The sequence below is a fragment of the Pyxicephalus adspersus genome, chromosome 11 (assembly GCF_032062135.1).
Source record: "Pyxicephalus adspersus chromosome 11, UCB_Pads_2.0, whole genome shotgun sequence".
NCBI classification, from domain to species: domain Eukaryota; kingdom Metazoa; phylum Chordata; class Amphibia; order Anura; family Pyxicephalidae; genus Pyxicephalus; species Pyxicephalus adspersus.
Window position 1 is genome coordinate 58,687,415 of NC_092868.1, and position 20,919 is coordinate 58,708,333.

General features: G+C 38.7%; 1 long non-coding RNA gene across 2 annotated transcripts in view; it reads right to left on the reverse strand.

The window, feature by feature from the left end:
* Positions 1–5,129: 5,129 nt before the first annotated feature.
* The window catches only part of LOC140340586 (uncharacterized), an 88,594-nt gene continuing 72,804 nt past the window's right edge, over positions 5,130–20,919 (reverse strand). Inside the window, exon 3 of one of the 2 annotated variants that reach the window (XR_011922674.1) lies at positions 5,130–5,585. This is a non-coding gene — a long non-coding RNA (uncharacterized lncRNA). Of the gene's footprint in view, positions 5,586–5,889; positions 5,947–20,919 lie in introns of those variants that run through there. The other variant, XR_011922675.1, reaches the window with a different exon arrangement.

The following is a 20,919-nucleotide window of genomic DNA, read 5'->3' on the forward strand; positions in this document are numbered from 1 at the left end:
GTATATTTGCATGTATGCATGTATGTATGTATGTATGTATGTACCCAGCATTACTAATGAAAGGGTATCCTCTCCAGCCTTGAAGAACTTTAATAAATTAGGCCCAAATAATAAAAAACTGACAGAGTTTCCAGCTCTTCCTACATAACATAAGAAAAAGCATTTTTACATCTTTCTGTCTGGCTGTTTCACTTTCTTCCTGTCCCGGACAATCTTTTTACCAGATAGGGAGTAAAGAAATCTTTTTAGTGGAACCTCAAACGGCAGAAAAAACTGACAGGAGTTATAGGTGCACTTTAATAAAAAAAATATGGACTAATATTACATTATATCTACAAATATAATATTTTTATGCAATTTGATTCCCTGAGATGTGAAAATTATTTTAAAACTTCCCCTAAAGTAAAAAGAATAAATAGGGCGGATTTAAAGTAAATCTGTCTTGTGCCCATGCAGGGCAAAGCGCCGGCTCAAACACATAAATGTGTCCCTTCTGCAATATAACCCCCCCCCGCTCACAAATTTTATGATTGAAGAACTAAAGTTTCACTTTAAACAAAAGCAGGGAAAAATGTATAAATGAAGGATCAGAATTTGTAATAAATGTAAGGACAAACACAGTGTTTATCTGAGGATGTGTTAGAAAATCTGAATAAAGATTTCAGAGGCTTTGCTAGGATCCTTGAGAATATTTGAGAATTAATCTTCATTGTAATCATCATCTGAAGAGGTCAGGCATGGGTTGTTTTAAAGCTATATTACTGCTTGATAAATAGAAATAAATATAAATATATATATATAATTACTATCCATTGTTTGGGTACAACTGCACTTTAAACCTTTCAGTAACTCAGCAAGTTGGCGTGAATTCTGTATATACTTGAGCATAAATTAAGATTTTTGGCTCTCAAAATACCATTAGAAAAAGAATCTTGGTTTATACTCCAAGCCAGGGGTGTCAATCCCAAATACACAGTGGGCCAAAATAAAAACTTAGACAAGTTGCCAAACTTGAAACAAAAATAGCACAGCTACTACAATTCCCTGCGTCTATAAAACAGTCCAATGCGGGGCCACACATAGGCAGAGAGGCCGCTGGTCCATAGACGCGAGTGATGCCAGGAATTGTAGTAGCAGTGCTATTTCAATGCAGCAGCGGGTCAGCTGCAATTCATATTTAGGATTCCTTTGGGGGCCAAAAAAAAGGATGTTGTGGGCCAGAGTTTGATACCCCTGCTCAAAGCCATTGGTTTCCAACAGGGGTGGTGATGAAATCTAAGGGGGCATTTCTTGTCGTATTACACTTACACTTGTCCCTTGGGCAATACGCAGGAGGATCCCTCTCCCCATGTGCTGCCCGGCTCTTCCTCCTCCATTTGATTCACAGCCCTGGCTATAGATCATTGAGCCCCCCAGCATTTGCATAGGGCCGGCTCAATAGTGCGCTATCATTGGTGAGGGCAGGATAGACTGGTGTCCCATGAGATAATCCTACCCTTGGAATGCATACTACCAGCTGATTGGGCGTGTTCAATGACATCACAATTAGCTGTGTATGCTCCGTGTGCGCATCTCCTATTGCTTCAGTGCGAGCTTCCCGGGAGTGGGCGTGTCCTGTAGATCTCGAAGATCAGAGGTGCCCCGCCCACTTTGTACTGTGAGATAATCCCACCCTTTTACAGCATGATGAGAGTTGTGTCTGTGTCCATGCTGCTGCAGTATTCTCCCCAGACCATTTTAGCTGGGCGCACCACCCGGCACTTTTCGGCGACCACCCGGCTGTTTTTGGGTGGGTACTGATGAGTTGGGTCACAATTCAGTGGCTTCCACCCGCCTAGAATTTCTTACCACCCAGCTTACAAAAATTTCTGGGTTGAGCACTGCTGCTGTCATTACCCCCAATGTATAAACCTTCATATCTCCCACACAGATTGTTGTACAAACATCTTTCTTTTTCAATGTCAGAAAAGTCCCTCCTGCGCATGCCCATTCTCAGGGCCCAAGCCTCCTGAAATTTGTGAAGCATGTATCCCAGGAGGCTCTGCGCTCCCATTCAGTCTTTACTTCCTGATGGTAATGACGGAATGGGAGGAGCTTTGCCTTTTTTTTTTAAAAAAGGCATTAAACACAAAAAACAAAACCCTTCTATATAATGTACAAATTGTGGTGATTGGCTATATCAAGACCAGGGTCCCCAAATTGAGTTTGCATATTAGGGACACCCGGGGTCCACTTCCATGGCATTGAGCATTAGGGTACCCTAGCGTACTGTATGGTGCCTCAAATATAAATTTGCCCGCTCACCAAACTTTAAAGCTGCGTTCAGACTGGCGATGAAGTGACGCTGCAGTTACCCCTTCCTCATGCCATGGAACCCTGCTTAGGGGGAGACGCTTAGTAAATCTGAAGACGCTGCACTTCAAGGGACTGAGCGGGGTGCCTGTTACACATAGCTGGACACTGGACAAGCTCTTCTCTCTAATAATATTATATTCATTTTTTTTAATATATATTTTTTTTAAATTTTATTTTAAAAAATACACCAATATTGTATCTTCTAATAAGATAATTTTAAAAAATCTGTCCTTGTTTTTCAATATATAGTATAGTTCACCCAAGGGGGGCACTATCGAATCACTCCTTGAAAAAGTGGGCTCTGACCCAAAAACGGTTGGGAGCCTATGCTCTGAGCTTTTCAGTTGTCCCGAAGCAGTAGCACATTCCGGCAGATGTGAGCCATTGGAGTCTAATGCAGTTATTAAATATTAGGTTGTTACATACTTTACATGAGGACATACCGCCATCTACTGTTGGCAAAAATACATGCACAAAAGATCAATAAAGAGCAAGTAGTCCCCCCCCCCCCCCCAGCGTTCTAATTCTGTCAGTTTTTTGATGCAAAAAGTGATCCTATTTTTTTTTGCATAGAAATTTTTGTTTATATTGTGGGCCTGTAATTCTTAGGATTAATTCCCGGGTATGATAATTATATTTATTTATTATATTATAATCATAAAATATATTTTAATACATAATTATAAATAATACTTTAAAAAAATAATGACATAATAGACAACAATGTAATCTTAAAATAAAATATAAAATTAAAAATGTACTTTTATTTTTATTTCATGTTCTGTGGTGTTTTTGTACTGTAAAAACCATTTAAAAGCAAATTTCATTGTAATCTGCTTTTAAATTTCCCTCCCAGACACCCCCCCCCCATACATCACCAATCACATCACCCGAAAGATGACTCCGGGGTGATGTGAGTGGGGATTTCCTTGCCCTGCCTCACACAGGCACACAGACGCTGGAGCTTCTGCTGCTTGCATCTCCAGAGAGATGCAAAGAACAATGCAGGACTTCTGGTGACCACCCCCGGAATTTGCTATTGCTGCTGGCATCTGCAGTGAGATGTGAAGCACAATGCAGAAGTCCTGCATTGTGCTTTGATCTCTCTGGAGATGCGGGCAGCAGCGTGGCCGGGACCCGGGTGCTATTTAAAAGCAGATTACTCAGCAATCTGCTTTTAAATTTCCCGCCCGGCCACACCCCCTGACGGACGCGCGCCCGGGCATCACACCAGGACCATCAGATTGCCGCTGCAGCATGGGGCAAAGGTAAGGGGGGCTCTTAAATTTACCCCGAGTGTGACTCGGGATTACCGCTTTTTGCAAGTAAAAGCCACCCCGAGTCACACTCGGGATTATCGCTAGGGGGGTTAACTTGAAAGCGCAAAATGTTTCAATCTATAAAAAGGGGGGTTAACAGATATACGAACTGAGACCATTGCATTTTAAAATGATCTTCAAAAAAGTTTTCAAAATAACACAGCATGGATGTATTAATTTTTGGTAATTTTATAGACATTTCTAATAAATACTGCTTTGAATGTTAACAGTTACAGCTGCATTTTGTGCCCTAGGTTTATAATCAAATCAAAGAAGGTTTCTAGTATTCTCAGGTAACAAAAAAAAAGTCTTGGTTTATATTCGAATATGCGCATTACATCTCTATATTTTATAATACACACTGGGTTTTCTGGTCTGGTTTAGACTTTAAGACTTCCTGCTGTAAATTGAGGCTGAATCTCTTCCAGGACTTGCTCAGTTACAGCTTGAAAGGGATATGCAAAAAGTTGAATGTCCATTGCTTGACCACAGAATTACTTTAACTGCATCAGTCACTTTTTCATTTTTTTTATTTATCTGAAGAACAGTGCTGAAACAGGATTCCAGCCACACAAAAAGCAGAACAGTCAACAGCTCAATAAAAGATAAAAAAAAAAGTTTTCTTGCGGTAATTACCGGTATATGAATCCAGAGATTTCCCCTGTCAGCATTTATTGCCCAGTATCTGCTGGCACACCTCCCTTCAGTCTTGCCTCAGACCCACCCCTGTGTGTGACTGCTCAGTAAAAAGAGAAGATGCACAGTGAAAAGTTTACTTTGTTTTCTCTTTTTTATCAGCATACTCCTTTTCCGCAAATAAACTGATGGTTTCCTTATACTGCTTCTTTCTTTCACACTCCATCCCCGCTATGCAAGGACAGAAGAAGCTTATGTATTCATGATTATAGAGCTGCATTAGTTGTGTTTATTATATCTGCCTAGAGTTCAGATTTATGTATAGTAATATAGTTGCTACAACTAAATCTGTCAGATTTGCAGAGGAGTACAAACCTGCAGAGAAAACACAGCCTAATTCTGAAAAGGTTATTTGTTCTATTTCAAAATGCTCAGTCACACTTTTTACAGTTGTGAAAAAAAATGTAGGTGCTGGTAATGACAAGATGAGCCACAATGTCTTGTATCCAGAAGTTTACAGAAGTTATTAAAAAAAACATAAATGTTTATATGTTCAAGGAAGAAAACACACAAGTTACAGACAAAACACCAAACACTAAGGGTTTCTTGATCACAGGGGGTGAGGAAAGTATTTACTTTCGATTCTCTTTGTCAGATTGTGAAATCCTAACCATGCATATTATCATTGAAAATGCATTGTACTAATGAAGTGACACAAATACCTTTTAAAATATGCAGTAATAATACATCGTATATATGTTATTAAACTGCTGATCCATGTTACGATATCTGAGGATAACAGAAAGATGCCATGCATGGGTGTGGTGATGATGCAGAGATGTTGGGTAGTGTATAAATGACACAACACACAAAATGTAACTGCACATGGAGACAACAATGGTGAGAAGTCAGCAGCTAATAACATCATAACACCCTGCACCTTTCTGGAATCATCTCTCTCCACGTGAACATGGCTCAAGGTACAATTTCAAAAAACAGTTTTAAATGTTGGCAAGTTACAATATAAATTCTCAGCTTTTTAGAATTTGAGGAAGAAAGATTTTTATTTTCAGTGGGTTCAATGATACGGGATGGTTTGAATTTTCTCTAGGGTAAACAGACTTAAAGCAATGTATCTTGTATACTAAATGTTATTTTGAATGTGTCAGCATAAAATAGGAAAATACTCTGTATAGGATCACTCGGAATTGGATGCCTTCAGGTAACTGAAAGTTTATTTTCTTTTTCTTTTTCATATAGTAAGCTCCTATCCACCTAAAAGACCAAAAAGTCCATTATTTTCACAGCTGTTTCAATCAGTGTTGCTGAAAGCTCTGCACCAGTTGTACACATATAAACAAAAAACATTACCAATAATGACCAGGGATAGTTTATATACTACCTAAGCTGCCACTATACCCTTTACAATGGCAAAAAGATATGTGGGTTTAAATTGACCCCTTAGGCAAGAAGGACCGGGATGTTAACCTAAGGCCCTGGGCCATTTACACCTGAGTCTCCCACTGGTTAGTGATGTAGTGTAACAAAAACACAGCAAGTTACATGACTTACAGTCTCGACGGGATCTAGGCCAGCACCACCAAGAATTGTGAATTCTGAGACATTTCAGGGGTAACTATAAGAAAGAAAAAAACAATTTATGAGAATAGGTTTCCAGCTGTTGTTTCTTATGTTAAAATAAGGTACACAAATAGAAGTATTTTGGGTGGATACTGATGAGGGTAACAATACAGAGGCCATCACCCATCTACAATTTCCTCCCACCCAGCTTAAAAAAAGTTTCTGGGCTGAGCACTTCAGGTAAGTATAATGCAATCCAGAAAGTATTTAAGGAAAAAAATACAAAATTCTGGAAGTCTGTAGCAAATTCAGTTGCATTTTGTCCAAACCAGAGCACATAGCAATTGGTATATAATGGATACAAAATATGTTTACAAATCCTGAAACATTCTTGGATGACTCATGAGATATTTAACTTTTTCTAATTTTCTTTCTTTTTCTTTTTTTTCTATTATTTAGAATAGAAAATAGGTAACCAAAAAATGTTTCCCGATGGCCGCAGTGCCTCCTCATTGTTTACATACAGTGCTCCCTGCTCAGTCCTATAGACTTTTATGGAGTGGGTAGAAAGACCCATCTCTATAAAAGTCTATAAGGCCCAGCTGGATGTAAACCAAATGGACTGAACTGCTAGTATCATCTGCTCGTAGTCCCTATAAAGCTCAGGCTGGTAAAGGGAAATGTAACGTAATGTAATTGTTTTGTAGTAAAACAGCTTTCGTATGTACTTCATGTGTGCATTCATATAATAGGGATCCTATATTGTAAGCTTCTCTGGGCAGGGTTCTCTCCTCCTCCTGTGTCACTGTCTGTATCTGTCTTCTATTTGTAACCCCTATTTAATGTACAGCGCTGCGTAATAGGTTGGCGCTATATAAATTCTGTTTATTATTCATAATAATATTAATACTACAAATAATAATAGGGATCCTATCTCCACACAAAGTGCCTGCAGCATATATCAAATATGGAGAAAATAGGAAACATTTTAAGCAGCCCTTAGGTGCCTGAAACCATTAGGACTTTATGCAAGCCATTAATTGCTCAGCCTTTCTCATATGTAAGCATCAGAGTCCTCATGCATGCTGGTTTTTTACATGCTAAATTTCATCTCAGTGCTTCCTATCACAGAAATTATAAACTATGCACTCAACCCTTCATTCAGTCAGTGCAGGCAATAAAGGTTTTGTGGACAGATTTTTAGAAATAAACATTGTTGTGTATTTAAGGGTGCTGTATGTGATTTTTATATATACATAGATATATACATATATTATTCACCCGACAGATTTGCTTTGTCCCCATTCATCACCTGTAGTGCCCTGTATTCTTAGATAGAGAAACTCTATCCAAGAATACATAGTAGAAGCAATTGCTGTTGCAGCGCTGTACCATGTGTTTTTGGATAAAGAAACTCTCTCCAACAACACATACAACTAGTAAAGGGCTGCAAGAGCAATCTGATTGCTCCCACAGCCCTTAAAAGACCCTTAAAAAACCTGGATTCTCGCACTATTGACTTCAATAGTGTTCGAATTCGGCATTTGATCACCCGGAGAATTTCTCACTATTCGAACAGCTGTCGAACCAAATAGTGAGATATTGGACCAACACTAGTCATTATCCATATTAATTATCTGTCCCCATATCAGGCTGACAGCATTGTGTACAGCAAATCTGTCATTGTGTAACCTGTCACAACAGTATTACATCTCACATGGTTGTTTTATTTTTCCACAAATACTAAAGATTGCTTGCTGGAGAAAAAAAAGTGTATGTACAACCTTAAGATTTTGGATGTTCTCATGTACCACTAGGGAGTCATGCCTTCCCCTCCTTTCTTAGGGACCCAACAGGACAATATAGAAATTTTAGGGAAATGTTCATCTTATTCAGTTACTAAAACATTTTTCACCACTGAAATGAAATGAGAACTGAAAGGTGAATATTCATATTGCAGTAAAAGTGACATGCAATAAAAATCCACTGCAGGGTATTCTTTCTGGTACACTTGGTTTGAATTGGAAATTATTAATGTAGATTTATATTTAATTAACTAAGTTAAATATAAATATGCCCCTAGACCTTTGGGTTTCCCTTCACTTTTTATGTTGGTGACAGTGCTCATAAGGGCAAAATAGGGCAAACCTCCCCAGTGGGGACACAACAACAACAAAGTGGTATAAATTCATACCAACCATATCTAAAAAAAAAGTTTTGCCTTTACTTACAGGGTAATCTATTAAATTTTCCTAATTTTGTGACGAACTGCATGGCTGCTTTACTAATATTAGAGGACACCTAAAATGGGTAAAAGTACAAATTATAGTCACTATAGTCTTGTAGTGCAGTCAGTGCAATGCTCTGCTATTCAATGTCCCATTAGCTCCAGTCACTTCTGTGTCATACTCCGTATATATATATATATATATATATATATATATATATATATATATATATATAAATAAATAAATATATGTTTAGCATTATAATTGTTGGTAGTTAATTTTGACTTGGTCATTTAAAATGTAGCTTGTGAGCCAAAAAAGGTGTGGGCACCCCTGCCATAGTTCCTGGCTTGTAGTAGCACAGGACCGGTAGTGTGACAAAGGAATGCAGAGACGGCTCTCTATCGTTGGGTGAGTCATATTGCACCTTAGCTAGAACATCTTTTTATGTATATTCTTATAAAATGAAGGCATTATACTTTCCCTGTATCCAGTATTTTTGATTTCTAGTGGCTGTTCATGCTCTAACTTTCAGGGGATGTAAATACACACTCCTTTTTGTAGAGTGGCTGCTACGTCACTTGACAAATATTTGAAAAAAGGCTTTAAAGTTGCCTCATTTTTTTCTAGCATTTCTACTTTTTATTAGATCAATATTTGGGTATAACATGTTACTGAGTACTGAAGAAACCATGCACTATTCTGGAATATAACTAAATGGAATACAGATTTACATTCCAATACCAGACAAGAATGAAGAGTGCAAAAATATACCTACTAAAACATGACAGTTTGCACAAAATGTGGTGCGCTCTATATTTTAAAACCTAGCAGCTTTTTTGCTAAAGTAACACAAGTCCTGTGTTTCAAATGTTATTTCTGGATGTGGCAGGTGTAATTTTGTTGAAATAAATGTAGGAGTCTCCAGGTTTGTTTCTTTAAAGTCCTGTGTTACACTTATGCACAGCTAGTGGAGTGATTGGGCTAATAACACATACAACTATTTGAGCCAGGAGTTTGCACATCTTCATTTGTTTTGAATATTTAAAGTGAACTTTAATCTGCAAAAGGATCATTTTAAAGTGGAACTAAAGTAAAAAAATAAAACGAATAAAGAGTTGTATTGTGCCATACATGTTCTTGCTGTTATGCAAGGTAAACAATATATAATTTAAATATAAAGTTGACTCCGTATATATATATATAAATAAATATATGTTTAGCATTAGCTGTGTAGCTCTCAAGCCAAAAAAGTGTGGACACCCCTCATCTAAGTGTGAGTATAAATAAATTGAGAAACTATATTGTCATTATATATACTGTATTAGGCTACTGAGTGTCATTTTGTAACATTTTTGGTTTGTGGTGTGCCTCAGAATTTTTTCAATTCAAAAAATGTGCCGTGGCTCATAAAAAGTTGAAAAACACTAAATTAAACAATCACTATTGTGTCAACCACCCTATTCTATAATTTATACTAACATAATAAATTATATCAAAAGTCATTTTTTTTCCCCCATCAATTATTTTTTATTAAAATTTAAAAGGACATTTATTGTTTGAAATATGAAACTAAAGCTCTCAGGTTCTTTAAATATTATTATAAATTATTTTTAAAGCACCAACATAATTATATGTCTCTATAGATTTAAGCAAACACGACCTGGATAACTTTCTTTAAATGCCCAAACAACGTTATGATTACTATTTACATTGATCTGACACAGTGCACATGACACAACATACAAATTGGTTGACATATAATAAAAAAAAAACTATTAAAAACTCTCTAGAGAAGATCATTTCATTTGATCTATTCCTAAAATTATAATGGATGCATAGTATTGGGAAACTTGGGAAAGCTTTGCTCACCCCATCACTGTATAACAGAACAGTGTATTAGTGTAATGATAAGTTCCTCAAGCCCCAGGTTCTGCTAATTTAGGGACTAAAAGGTTAGCAAACATATTCCTGAGCACCCTTTGCCGCTTCACAATATGGAGGATCCTTCTTCCCAAACAATACTGACATTAGTGGTCATCAACCTTTCCAACCCTCACAGACCACTAAATTCACTGAACTTAATATGTTCCTGCCAGACCAGTATACATGGTATATATAGTCACACGTCTCTCTCTGTACATTTCCCAATGCATAAAGTACATTCATCCATACCTGGTATATGTAATTATTGCAGCATGTAAATTTTATAAATGAGTAAAGGCCATAACAGCAATAAACATAATGTGTTTATTCTGTGTTAGTTACACACGGCTGGATATAGAAATGTGTTACAGGTATTGGTCAGGATACCAGCTGTGAAGGTAGAAGAAGGAACCCAGTACTATTAATAAAGTGGTTTTTACTGCATTTTCACAATGAAAATTAAATACTATTACTGAAAAGTTAACCAAGTTTTCTTCTATAGAGATATACAAATCCCTAAATTGCTAGAAGGCTACGTCCCCAATTTCTTAGAATCATTAAGGGAGAACATGCAATGTTTGGGACTTATCAAGCCAGTTCAAATCCAGAATCAAATATTTTCATAAAAACCTTTATTTTGATATGAAGCAAAAATCAACACTCCTTAAAAAAAACATATCAAGTAAGCAGTAAATCCTGTACAGAGCACCAAGAAATGGTTTACAGATTGTCAACGCGTTTCGCGGAAAACCAGGTCTGCTTCTTCAGGACGATTTCAGGAGATCTATAACATCAGTACATAGTCAAACAATTAATATTAGTAATGTGTACAAGGTATATGTTTATGTACAAAGAACAAATGCATAAATCAATAAAACACAATGATGTTTTATCTTTAACATCAGTCCAGACATCTCTTTACCATCATGATGTTGGAAAAGTTAGCAAATAAGAGGGCAGCAACGTACAAAGCGTCTCCACTAAACTCCTACCAATATTTGAAGATGGCTTATTGAAAGGACAATACAAAGAGTGAATTGAAGTCAACTAAGTTAATTGGTGATTACCTGCAAATCCATAGTGATTACTATGTAATTACCTAATTGTAATGATAAATTGATTTTAAATCAATGTATGAAATTATTATGCTAATGCTTCATGCCATGTTTATCAAAAATTAATATAATAGAGGACTAAGATCAAGTTCATTAATTGATTAGTTTAAATGGAACTCTCTCGAATGGTCTTCCTCGTCCTATTCGGCTTGCTCCTACTTTCTGCCCATTTAAAAGACCCCTCAAAACCCATTTTTTCAAACTTGCCTACCCAACTTTATCTGTCTTTTGAAACTGTCACTACTTCCCACCACTACATATCTCCCATCCTATTGTGTGTTACTGCCCCACCTACTAGATTGTAAGCTCTTCAGGGCAGGGTCCTCTCCTCCTGTATCACTGTCTGTATTCGTCTGTCATTTGCAACCTCTATTTAATGAACAGCGCTGCGTAATATGCTGGCGCTATATAAATCCTGTTCAATAATAATAATAATAATAATGGGCCACATATATATGTATACATTTTGCTTCACTATTTAGGCTTTGAGAGCTTGCCTCCATTTTCCTTTTGGGGTGGCCTCTCTTGAATATATGGGTAAGCCCCCTTTTTGAAAATTTTCTATGCTAATTAGTTTTATAAATGTTTTTAATAGAAACAAAGTTATATATATATATTGATTGATTTTGATAAAAATTCATAATCAAACATGATTTAAAAACCAATTCATTAATTCAAAGAGTCATTAATACTTCAAAGGCGGCAGGGAGGGTGACACAGTCTGTCCAGAGGCCAATATAATTATTTAGTGGTACGATTATCTACAATAATATTATTCTTGGAGCTGCAGTACAAAGCTCTCTGGGGATGCCAGGCTTCCACTATACAATACCAGACTGCTGAGATTATTCTCTTGCTATTCACTTACTTTATATGTTGTTTTAGGTACGAAAGGGGTTTTGGAAAATGCCCCCTCTGATTTGGGAAGTGGAACCCCAGAACACACGCATCCTCAACCCCTATTATATGAAAGTGACTGCAACAAAAATTCTGGATAGCGTGTCTGATCTATCATCTAAGAAGCTGAAAGCGGTAAGACATGATTTCAGGGAGCCCAGGGGGAGCTACGGGTCTGGTTGTACAGGTTTATGTCACACATTGATGAAGTTTGCTTACACATTGAGCTTTATCCCTAAATGTTGTCCATACTCTCTTCTTTCAGAAACCCACCACGGGAATGCTGGCCATCACTTTTGCCCTCCACTTCTGTGATGTGGTTGACATTGCAGGTTTCGGGTACCCAGCACTCAGCAATAAGAAGGAACCCATCCACTACTATGAAAAGGTGACCCTGAAGTCTATGGCGGTAAGTGCCAACAGACCACTTACATCTATTTTATAAAAAAAACAATCCGTAAAATCTCATGTAAGCTTTAACAAGTTCATGCCATTTCTAAAGTCATATTCAATCATTTACATTAAAATAACCCCTGGTGATCCTGCCATTAAGGTCCTTATTCTGAGTTTTCCTTTTAGGGGATAATAATGTACCTAATTATTGTTCTTCACACAGACGTCTGATAAACACTACAAGTGGCCATTTCAGAATACATTACACAGGAAGTGCCCACTGTTGTCACCATCAGGCCCTAAGAAATGGCATTCAGCCATCACTGGAGAGAATGTAGATAGAAAGTGGCTGCAGGAAATCAGAAAGAAGGAAGTCTATAATACATCATTCAGCTACACTTTACATCCTCTATAAGCCTTTATAGATTTACAGTTTATGTCCAAATGAGCTTTAGTAGCTCACTTAGCAGTACAGTTATCCATATTTATATATTTTTTATTTGATATATAATGTTATTTTCCATTGCCAACAACACTTCTGTAAAAGAAATTTAAAGAGGAAGAAATTACAGCAAGGAGCTTTTATTGCATCTATATAAAATAAAGTTCCAAAATTGTGTTCATTGCGCAATGTTTATACAACAACTAGACATTGTCTGCACTGGATAATAGCAATAAGCACATATAAAGACAATAATTGCTGCCCCAATCGTGGGCAAAATGACCCAGAATGGGTAAATATATTTGTTTTGTACAATCCATATGCATGAGATAACCATGGATCCAACCACCAAAAGATCCATTCAGTACCCAGATAGTTGTGTGCAGTGTGCATTGTCTTGTATGGAGCAGACACGTGAGTTGTTTTTCTCTCCCAGGTGTCGGGTCACAACATTACACTTGAAGCAATCGCAATAGGAAATCCACTTCAAAACAGACTCATTCATAACCTGACCTATTTCTTTTTTTTATATTTTAATTTTTATTCAGCAACCAGGTAAGCATACAAAGAAAACATTCGGTACATCAAATATCAACAGAATAAGAAAAACTTAAACCAAAACAATTGGTTGGTAATAACAGACTGTCACAGAGAGAGGTAAGCGTCTCCCATCTATGCAAATACCGGTTACCATAACATTTTACATAAAACAGAAGCGAGCAGGAAAACAAAGAAATTAGAACAAAACAAAAGGAGTAATAAGAAGAATAAATAGTAGACAATCAAACTTCATCAATGGAATCAGCACTTGTACTTCTTATCAGCAAATGTTTTGTAGATGTGGTATACTGGAACCAATAAAACCATGTTTTATTAAACGTCTTCAATGGTCATGATTAGGGATAAGTGAGAATGCCTCGGGCATTCTCGCAAAAATTTCCTGGAACTTCTAATGGTTTCGCGAAATTTCGTTGAACCGATTTCTCTAAACCATGTGAAGATGAGGAGGATTTCCAGAGCTGCATTCAGTCTTGGTAATCCACCTGTTTGCGATCCCCAGGGCACTAGAGGTTAATTAACCTCTAGTGCACTGGGGATCGCCTGAAGTCACAGCTGTGACTGCAAAGTTCCCACAGTCACGTGACCATAGGAACTTAACTGCAGATGAACTCTGCAGTTCCACTACAATCCCCGGGGCCCCCGAGGTTAATTAACCTCTAGTGCCTCGGAGATCGCACACTCTTTTCAAAGAATGCAGCCACAGCTGCAATCATTGAGAAGATGCATGGCAAAGGAGAACCTCCTGACATTGTAATATAAATATCTCTTACAAATGATAATTTTGTTACAGATATTCGCCTCTCGGCGAATCAGAAGGCCGTTCTTGCTTACATTTTCGCGAGAAAGGCCCGGTTCGCCGTGAGATCGAACTTATTATTGCTTGCTCATCCCTAGTCCTGATCTCGTTAATTTGTGTAAACCACTGGGAGAAGTGAACTCTGAGAACAGTGTGTGGCTGAGCACAGGATGGAGCTCACAGACTCTGGAATATAAAACTGTACGAAAGGGCATTTTACAAAGGAGCGGACTTTGCAATGCCCTGATATGGACTGAACACATTGTAAATATATTTTAGATTAGATTTTTTTTAAGCACAAAAACATTAATATTTATTTTAAAATGTTGCATACCTCTCCTACCGCTAATACTGGGCTGTGGAAGGAAAAAGTTTTTTTCATACAGCGGCTGTCCTGTATTTTCCATTTCTCTTCCTCCAAAAAAAAAAAAATATCTTGTTCTGCTTTTTCTGTCTTTTTTCCCCTATAGTTTCCTATTGGTAGAAACAGATTTATTATATGTGACTGCCTCACTATGTCTCACTGTAATATACTTTTATTTACTAACTATATAATACCATTGCTGACCTCTTTATGAAAATGCTGGTTACTTGGCCTTCTCTGCCCCAAGTATTTTGTGCCAGGATAACACCGGAGCCAGAAACTGCTAGGACTCTATTCATAAAACAGGGAATCTGACATTCCGTGGTGGTAATCAATTACTGCAATTGGACGTGAACCTGGAAGATTCCCATGAGGGAATGTCTGATTCCCTATTTTCTAAATAGAGCCCCTAATCTGTATACTTGTTACAGTTAATGATTCAGTATATTAAAAAAAAAAAAGAAAAAAAAAAAACGTAACATGAAAGGCCCAGCAATTGGCATTTTCAGAAACCAAGGTCTGCACATTTGTCTTAATTCAGCTGATTTTCCCCTCCTGACTTTTTTATTGAAGACAACGTCCTTATTTGTTTTTACTTACAGGTAAAAAAGAAAACACACAAAATATCTCTAAGGTCTTATTATCCTCTCTATGCTCCGGTGTCATCTCTGGCTTTTTTCTTGTCCAGCACTGCTGGTTCGTTATGGGTAGACAAAGATACAAGACCAATTGCTGTGTACAAGGAAATTTGTGTGCAAGGACAAAGTTGTACGCTGGATTGCTGTACAAATCTTATTTTAATAGAATATTGGCAAATCCCAAAGTTTACTTTTAGGTCAGTCAGAAAGTGACCCTTGTAGCAGCAAGCAGTGTATTGAATGGCTGTCACTAGAATATACAGTACAATAGTCTTTGCAGGAAATATGATGGCATATTAATCCTGGGATTCTTCTCAGCAGTGCCTACAGGTAGTTCCAGGTAGGGCCTTAAACTGAAAATATTTAGTTCAATGTTCTTTGATACTGACTAAGGCTGAGGTCCATAAAGGTCTTAATCTATTTGCCTATTCAGGTTACCTAGTCCAAGTCCATCTCCTAGACATCCAATAAGTTATCAGATTCTTAACAATTAACACAAGGATACTGTAGTCTGTATTCAGATGTACAAGGTTAACTACAAAAGGATTAACGGCATTGCTGGTAAATTGTACCCTGACACATTGTGGGAAGACTAAACTAAAACGATAAATAAACAGTAAACATGGGCAGTAATAGCAAATAGTGCATAGTGTATAAGAAGCTGTACAATTACACTGACCAGAGCAATACTAAAGGTGGTACTAAAAGTCTAATTCACAAGTGCAAGGAAATCCCCAAGTTTTGAAAGGATAATGTGTTTTTCACTACAAATAGGTAGGTTCCAAACTGGCCAGAATAAATTGCCCTGCACATCCCAATTCCTCTCCAAAACTTGTGGATGATATATATCTATATATATATATATAAGGACTCACAAAGGGGTTAAATATTAAAACCAAGTTCAAAACCATGTTACATGGTTACATGATGCAATTAGAAAAAGACTGAACTCCTATAACTTGTTTGGAAGGGATGTCAGGGGAAAACCTCTTCTCTCTAGAAAGAACACGGCTTAGGTTTGCAAAGAACAGTACAGCTTAGGTTTGCAAAGTTGCTTCTGAATGAACCACAAGGTTTCTGAAACAACGTCCCTTTTTACAGATGAGACCAAAGTGGAGTTGTTTGGTAGAAACCAAACAAACCATATCAGCACAAACACCTCATACTATCAACCACAGTGGTCAATTGGTGATGATTCGGGGTTGTTTTACAGCCACATGACCTCCAGTCATTCCATGACCTGATCTATTATACCAAAGTAATCTAGAGGCAAATTGAAGGCCATCTGTGTGACAGCTAAAGCTTGGCTAAAATTGGGTCATACAACAGGGGAATGATTCCAAGCAACACATTTTTGTTAAATAAGGGCACAGCAGAATCTGCTGTGTGTTTTACAGGTTGGATTTGAATCATTTTAGATGTCCTGCTACATAAAACCTTTAAAGTTTTTTTTTTTGGTGACTGTACTTTAGCAAATGACATGACGAGAGTAGCTCAGACTTTTTAGCCCATCCTTCACCACCAACATCAGAACCTCCGCCTTCTCCCAACCCCCCACCTGCTTACCAAGCACTCCCCCACCATTAAATACCCAGACACCAATCTTGGACTGAAATTGGATGGAAAGCAGCCGTTTATTTAAACACCATTAAATAAATTAGTCATTCAAGTAGTTAACAAATATCCAATAATAAATAAATGACAAATGAATTCATTTACACTTTTGATATGCAAGTATACATTAGGGTAACATAACACTCCATTATTATTATTATTATTATTATTATTAATATTAATTAACCTGGGATTATATAACGCAAACATATTACATTGAATATACCCTTTTTAACCAACAATATGATTCCTCCCTTTTATTAATATCTAACCATAACAACAATATCTATAATGTTATCAAACTCCAATATTTCCGGTTCTACACCCAAACAACCAGGCTACAGGTCTCAGAAGGCAAAATCTGCACCCAACAGACTTAAAAGCCAAAATCATCCGTTCACCATAAAGGGGGAGACCCCACCAAGGAGGACCCCCCCCTGCCAAATTCCCCCACTTTACCAATGCACTGGATCCTTGCCTTCCAGGACCCCAACTGCCATAGCAGTTGCCTCACACCTGAGCGCTACCTCCACACTAGCTGAGCTTGTTGAATTCCATCCTGCCAGTTCGTTTTCCTCCATTTGCGGCCACCGAAATGGCCCCACCACCGTATTCACCTCAATCCGGGCAGGGTTGAACTATGCCCCAGAGCGGGGTGCCCGTCCAACTGGTCCTGGCCACTGTATCCAACCAGACCGCAACACACCTGGGCACCCACTCCACCGTAATCCAAGTACTTCCATCCAATGTACTGCCACCTTCGCTCCAGGCAAGCACACTGTGTCTATTGGTCAGCTGGACCGCCGTCCACCTCTTGCCCCACCAAACGAGATAGTGCCCAACTCACAACCCGATGCAAGCTGAACCAACCACAGCTGAACGCCCCAACTTGAAATTTAAACAAAATCATTCCCTTCCAGTTCAAAGGCAAATTCTGCCACCCATGCCCAGTAACCACCAGCTGCCCCTACTAACAGACTCACCGTACCCCACCAACTCCAGAATCACTTGCCACTGAAATCAATAACTAAACAACCTCCAGATCCAGTCCACCACCCGGAACCCGTCTCAGAACGTCACCCCACTCACAACACACTCGAGAATACGCTTGCCACTGCACGCCCCCCTCAAAGCAAAAGTGGAGACATTATGTTACCAACATCTCAACACAAATAGAAACAGCCGGAGCCGGGCCAGAGGCCAGGGCAAAACCAAACTGTATATCCTTCCACTATGCTGAAACCAGTCACAGTACTGACCCCAGAGGGTAATGAAGCATACCACTCCATTAAACAGCCTCGAGGAAGCAACACAGAATCCCATCCAAAAATACTGACATCAGGGAGTAATACTGTATACCATCCAACAATATTGACACCAGGGAGTAATGAAGTATAGCATACCCCCAGCACTGACACCAGAGAGAAATCGAGAATGACATCCCAATGTACTGACCCAGGGAGCAATATAGTATACCATCCCACAGCACCAACACCCAGGAGAATTAGAGTAGAGCACCCCTGCTGTACGGACACCATCAAGTATTATAGTATACCATTCAACCCCTAATAATAGGGAGGACCCAACTCAGCCAACCCAAAGTACTGACACCACTATCACTGGAAAATAATAGAACATACCATCTAACACCACTGACATAGGGACTAACGGACTATACCATCCCACTGTACCCACACAAGGGAGTACCTGAGCATAGCCGTCCACAAAACCAATCCCCAAGGATTGAGTATACTATCCCACAGTACTGACACTACTGAGAAAAAATAGTGTATACCATCCTGCAGCCATGACACCAAGGAGTAATAGAGTATACCATCCCACAGCACTGACACAGGGAGTAATAGAGTATACCATCCCACAGCACTGACACCCGGGCTAAATAGTGTATACCCTCCCACAGTACTAACAGGAGGGTGTAACAATAAATACTATCTCACAACATTGACTCCCAGGTGTACCATCCCAATGTACTGACACCTGGGAGAAATAGTGTATACCCTCCCACAGTACTAACACCAGGGGGTAATAATAAATACCATCTCACAGCACTGAGATCAGGGAGTAAAAGAGCATACCCCCCCAGTACTGACCCTGGGAGAAACAATGCATACCATCACACAGTACTGACCCCAGGGAGTGACAGCAAATACCATCCCACTGTACTGACACCTAGGGGAAATAGAGTATACCATGCCACAGCAATGACACCAGGGAGCAATAGCAAATACCATCAACAGCATTGACACCCCCCCCCCCCCCCCCAACAAATCCGTCTCTGAACTCCTATCACAATTAAATAGCTCCAAACGTAATCTAGCAAACGTCCCCACACACAACCCCCCCAGATATATTTGGCCTAACAGTAGCTGCATCGCACTAGCTGCACAATGTTCCAGTAGACAATAGGTGAGGCCTACACAACCCAGGCCTGCTTACAGTAGATTGTGGGCTGCGCCCCCTGTTGGCCACAGCCCCCACGTGCAACGCAGCCAGCCAGAGGGGGCCCACAATATGAAGGGACCCCTGCTTCAAGAGAGGCCCCAGGCCTACAGGGGCCTCCAATGCCTCAGTAGAACTGTATATAAAGAGGAGCGAAGGAAAACACAGGCTTTTGCTGGCTTTATGTTTGTATGTCGTTAAAGTTTTTGTTTCTATGTTCTTTGAAGAAAGACAATAGTAAGGTAATGCTGAAATGAAAATGTATTACTTCATAGTTACATATTACAATAAATATATATATATTTAATTAAATATAAAGTATAAACAATAGCAAAAAAACAATAGCCCGGTGGTGCGCCCGGCTAAAAGGGGCAGGGGAGAACACTGTAGTTTTAAAACGTTATGGAGTCAAAACACCACTAGTAACAGAACAAGGACCAGCAGCGAATAAAGGATCCTCAACTCCTAAACTAAACCTTTTGAGTTTGGATCTAGAATTCACCAAACTATGGGTAGCAGGAGCACCACTACTTAGCAGACAACTAGTGGTAACAGACAGACATAAGTCCCATTATACATGTTTTTCATAAAGTAGAAAAAGGCAGATTGCTTCCAGCCAAGCTTAACCCTTTGAGGACTGTCTGGCTCATTTGTCATCTCGTCACAGGACGATTTGAACGCAGTGAATGTGATGCATTACCCCGGAGCCAGGATACCGCTGCTTCATTCCTAACACTCCACACACTCTGTGGTTCTCAACTGCTTCCTCTGTTTGAAAATAGCATTCCTGTCTCTCAAGAATTTAAGACAAGCAGTTTGTGTGAGTCACTGGAAACATGAGTTGATTTGGTAGATTAGAAGGTGTGTTGTGATGTGCAACATTTATTCAATCTAGATGAACTACAAGAAAGAAGTACGGGGGAGGGGGGGTGCATTGATAGTGGAAACATTAGTATTTGCTGTCTTGGTTCTGCAGCTGCTTCTGCTAGTACTAGTAGTGGTGCTGTTGGTGGTAGTGTATAAAAAAATCCTGCAAAAAATGCACTTGTGGACTTACATTTCACAAAAATAACTGTGACATGCCCACTCTTTAGAAATCAATACTATATATGCTTGACTGCCTGTGCGGGTAAAGAAAAGGGGTACCTGACTATCCAATGCACTGAAGCACAAAGGCAAGGAGGTTGGGTTTCTTTATCCCAGGGCAGTGCTAGCTTTTTAGAGACAAATGTTGCTCATTAAAGTCCATTGAAAAGGCAACAAAATTTGTCAGCCAGGAAAGCAAAATGTCCTTAGCGGGTCTGGGAATGAGCCAGCCAAAAACCCTGCCAATGCCCTAAGACCATTTAGGGCTAACATGCAACATTGATCTTTTTGCCATGAGGGTGCAGCAGTACTTAAAAAATTAAGTTTACTTATGTTTATTTAATTTTTTTTGCCACTGTCGTCTTTCAGAATGGAGAGGATATACAAAGCAGACAAGATATAGAACTGGAGATGAGGAGCACTTTGCTGTAAATATGAAAACTGGAAATTTTACAGTGAATCTTAATAAAGAGATGACAATTTCAAAAGCTAAACCTGCAATCAGTCA